Source organism: Fukomys damarensis, unplaced genomic scaffold (genome assembly GCF_012274545.1).
Source record: "Fukomys damarensis isolate Sample0158 unplaced genomic scaffold, DMR_v1.0_HiC HiC_scaffold_8, whole genome shotgun sequence".
Lineage (NCBI taxonomy): Eukaryota > Metazoa > Chordata > Mammalia > Rodentia > Bathyergidae > Fukomys > Fukomys damarensis.
In genome coordinates, this window is record NW_022900920.1 from 33103856 (window position 1) to 33108605 (window position 4750).

At 57.3% G+C, this 4750-nt stretch overlaps 1 long non-coding RNA gene across 1 annotated transcript in view; it reads right to left on the reverse strand.

The window, feature by feature from the left end:
• Window positions 1-4056: 4056 nt before the first annotated feature.
• The window catches only part of LOC104863776, a 7030-nt gene continuing 6336 nt past the window's right edge, over window positions 4057-4750 (reverse strand). The window contains exon 3 of the long non-coding RNA XR_780669.1: window positions 4057-4419. This is a non-coding gene — a long non-coding RNA (uncharacterized LOC104863776). The remainder of the gene's footprint in view (window positions 4420-4750) is intronic.

Genomic DNA, 4750 nt, shown 5'->3' on the forward strand with positions numbered 1-4750 from the left:
GAGGCCGGGAGGCGCAGTTCCTTATTTTACGAGGTGTCGGGCCGGTGTCAGACGCAGCTCCGATAAGTAATACTCCAGTCTGAGGGACCAGAACGTGGTAATTAATCCCAAAGACTTAAGTGTATTTTAGTTCAGGAGAAAAAAAATCACTAATTCAATCGTCCGGAAAATTGAAGTTTGATGCATGAGTCCCCCCTGAAAAGGACGGGCTGGGGCCGCATGCCTCCCCTCCACCCTGCCCGTCACAGCGAGGACCCCTCCCCGCTCTCTGAGTCGCCTGAACGTCTCGGTCCGCTCCCCCCGCCCTGCTCGCTCCCAGCTGCCCAACCCAGGGGGACCCTGCCCCCAACAAACTACCTCTTTCTTGGGGCCTAGAAAGCAGTTTTGTGCCAACACAGGTGGGCGCACACGCCCATAGGAGGGGGCCTTAGGGATTCCAGAGGGTAAGGGGAGAGGCCAGATGGGGCAAAGGTCGGTCAAATGAGGGGCTGCAAGGCCTGCCGGGAAAGGGAGGGGGGAGACCCTAAGTGGGCCTCTGTGAGGAGAGGAAGGAGGTGGGAGGCTGCAGTTCCTAGGAGAGGTGCTAGTGTGGCTCCCAACGGGAGTGAGCCGGGTAGAGCTGGTGAGCTGGGCGTTGGAGAGTGGGCCCCGGACCTAGAGTTTCTGTGCAGCAGAATGGAGGTGGGGCAGATCCCTGCAAGCCCAGGGGTCTGGTTCTGGAGGTGTCCACAGGCCCAGGCTCCCGCAGACCTGCTCTGATTCCCGCGTGGAGGAAGACAGGGCTTCCTTGGCTTTGTCACATGTGCTGGTGGGAGGGCACTCCCCGGGAAGGAGGAGAATTCCCACTCTTGTTTCCCTCTGGGGCCCACCTCTGCTCTCTCAGCCTTTATGCTGCTCTCAGCAGCACACCCTCCCCTCCCTCCAGACGCCTGTCCTCGGAGAGGCTTGGGCTGAGAATGAATGTGTGGTGAGCTGCATGGGGGATGCACAGGGCGAGTTCCTGAGTGTGTCATCGAGTGTGCGCAACTGAGAGACCGAGCACGAGCAGCTGATGGATGGAAATGGAGCATGTGCAACTGGGGGTGACTGGGTGTGTGCTGCTGCAATCTGTGTAACTCGATTGTCGATTGTGGAAAGCTAGTGTGTGCAACTAGGTGTAACTAAATTTGTGCAACAGGAGAAACGAGTAAAACGTCACTGGGGTGAGCATAAGCAATGGGTGAGCAATGTTAGAGTGTGAGTTGTGTAAGGGAGCTGGTGTGAGCAGATGACCAGCAGTGAACGTGACGCGGAGCTGAAGCTGCAGGAGGTGACAGGGTGTGTGTGTGTGTGTGTGTGTGTGTGTGTGTGTGGAGGAGAGCACCTGCTGAAGGAGGGTCGCTTACAAGAGGTGTGAGCAGATGGTGGGTGGAGAGCCTTCAGCAGGGCTGAGTGTTTGAGGACAGTGGAAGCCCGAGAAGGAAGGCTTGGGCTCTGCTGTTCGGGAACACTTGGGGCAGAGACCGGTATCCTCTTCAGAGCCCTTGGCAGCGGCCTACCTGCCCTGTTGCCTGCGTCCATTCACTTTATCTCCGGAGTGGTACAAACAGCCTCTGCTGCACCGTCTCAGGTACCCAGTGCACTCAGGGGAAGCTCCTCCTTCCTGGGGGCTCAGCTGTGCCCAAATGGGGAGAGTGTGAATGGCAACAGGCACCCATGCACCAGTGGATGGCGTGAGTCCCATCTACTTGGAATCTGACCCGTGTGTCCCATGTGAAGGGTGTGGGCAGTGCAGGCTGTCCCACAGAGAGCTGTGCTGGGAGGTGTCTGAGGGGTGGGTGCTGTGGAGAAGGAAGCCTGGTTACCTGTGGGTGTCCTGGGTTTCATCAGCACCAGGTGTGTGCAGGGGCTCAGGGTGTGGCTGTGACATCTCTGCGGAGCACCTGCACCGCCACTCCTCACAAATTCAGGGCAAGTCAGGAGCAGGTCCAGGGCTCTGCAGAAAATGCCATCCGGGGCTGGGAGTCTCCTTTGCCAAGAAATGGGGCTTTTCCTCCTCTTCCTCACCCCCTCAGCACAGAAGTCCGGATGGGGGATTGGAGGGAAGGAGTGGCCCCTCCCAGCTCCCAGAGGCCACACAGGCTGAAGCTTCTGCTTCTCCAGAGGGACAGTCTCCTCTCCTGACATCTGCGAGGAGCCCATTGACACCAGTGGCCCCATGTGGATGAAGGCTCACCCAGACAGGCCCATGGGCACTCAGCCAAGCCAGAGCACCCACAGCATCGCACATGGCCTCACAAACACCCCGGGGAATGCAGGCACATAAAGCAGGCACCTCATTACCCAGACTTCCACTTGTAGACACCCAAAACACACACAGCGTCACAGGACGCCTGGACACCCACAGAAATAGCCCCAGCACCCATCCAGTTCTATGCACAGTACAGACATGGGGACAGTGGCACAGGTCACAGTTATCAAAACCATAGGAGCTGGGCTTCCTGATGTTCTGTTGGATCAAAAGCACAGCACAGGGAGCAGGAGGGAGCTGGCTGCAGCGGCTTTGTTGGAAGCGCTGGTGTTCAGATTCTGAGGGGTCCAGCAGCAGACAGGAGTGGGCAGACAGGCCTCGCCCATCTGGGGGAGCTCCCAGTCCTTGGCCCAGCAATACCAAACCCTCCACCACCCCAGAAATGCAATCAAAGCCGCCTGCCACCCACCCGCCCTGCACAATGGCTCTGGCTGGAGTCGTTATCATTTTTGTTAACTTTTTATCGACTGTTTGCTAGATGGCGTGTCAGTAAAGTGTATGATTTGAGATGAAAAATTAGGCAGATTAACCTGAGGGGAGAGCCTGATTGATTACTAAATAGGATCAATTTGAAAGTTTTAGTCCTGGCGTTTCTGCAGAGCCTCTTAATACTTCAAACTTCAATTTTACGGGCGATTGAACTAAGCATGTTTCTGACAAAATTGATATATGTATTAATTTGCTTTAACTGGTGATTAATTACTCTCCACTGAAAGAATTATATGGAGCTGTTTGCCTGCGATTTGCATATTAATCAAATTCTAGTTGATAATTCCACGGTGGGGGGGTGGGGCGGGGCATGGGGCACAGGGTGTGAAGGGGCGTTTTTTTTGGCGTGCCGGTGTGTGCGCCGGTGTAGGTGGGGGGCTCTCCTCCCCCGTTTCTTTGCTCTCTCCCTGCTTAGCTGCCAGTTTAGTGCATTAAAACCAAAGATGCAGAACGAGTTTGCCCGGCTATTTGGCGGGAGCAGAAATTGCCTGTCCGGTTTTATGATCTGCTCAGCCTGAGCAGCCGGGTCCTTAATGTCCCCTGTCAAAGTGTCCGCGATTTAAAGGGAAAACGGCCCCCGCTTTAGCGCCACACCAGCCTGACAAGGGATGAGGCAGGGACAGGAGCACCCCCTTAAATTACTCCCTCTAAAGGACCCGATTGCGGGTGGTGCCCGGCCCTGGGGACCCTCGGGGAGATGGAGCTGTGTCCTTGAGCAGTGCAGTTCCTGGGACATTCTGGCCACTGGACCCCAGCCACCGCTAGCGCAGGGGGGCACTCACAGACATTGTCACTGGAACTGTTGGGCCAGAGCCACTGTGGTAGACACGTGCAGAGGCCGCTGCCCCGTCACACTCCTGTTCATTTAGACCCCCACTCTCAGGCCTGTTTGTAGACACACTCAGCAGCCCACATGCACACCCCACGCACAGAGCCACACACAGGCAGAGAACACACAGACACCCAAGTCACGTCCGCAAGGCCTCTCAGGCACCCGTGCTCAACACACACTTAGCGCACACATTTTCAGATCCACACGCAGACCTGGTCCACACGTGAGGCATGGAGCCCTTGCGTAGGACTCTCACAGCCCTGTTCCAGAAGCTGGCCAGTCACAGCCAGCGCAGGCAGCGTCCTCCTTGCCTCTCCCTCCCAGGCCCACGGCCCTGCCTGACTCTTTAAGCTAAAAGGGGCGGTGTCACCAAATCAACTTTTCCAGATTCAAAGGGTAGGAGTGTAATTAAAACCAGATAATTAATGAGACAATATTCCTCCAGCTACATCTTTAATGAACAAACCCCTTCAGGGCAGCCTCTTCTTCTAGGCTCATTAAAGAAAGTTGGGCGGCTCGCGGACTTGCAGCACGTTAATAAACAACCGGGGTGGGTGCCTCGGCCTGCAGCAGGAGCCCGGCGGCGCTCCCGGCCCACACTCTCTTACCACTTGCCCATTTGACCCACCTCGCATCCCCTACCCCTTCGCCGGCAGGGCCCCTGTCTCGGGCAGCGCCCAGTGTCTTCACTGGGTCTCCCCGCAGCCTCTCCCCAAAGGAGGCGAGCGGTGTGGCTCAACGGCTGGTGTCCGAATTCCCAGTGGCCGAGTACTGAGAGCTTCAGGTCGTCCGGCAGATGGGGCTGGCTCTATAAAGGGGAAATCGAGGCAAGGTAGAGACCTTAGCTGTGCAGAGCGCTGATTTCCCTTCTTGGGAACTCGCGGACCGGCAGGGAGGAGGGACGGGAGGAGATGGACTTCCTTTACACACCGCCCTTGCTCACTCCTAGGAGCGCGCACTAGCAACGACGGGCTTGTGCACTCGCGCGCACGCGAGCGTGCACACACACAGAAACGCCACTAGTGCGTGGCCGTCCACGTGCATGGTGTCGATGCCTGGGGTCCAGACGGTGCAGCCGGAGAGCCCGAGAGCCCGGCCCGGGCCCACACCCGCCGGCGTCATTCGTCTCCAAGTGGGAC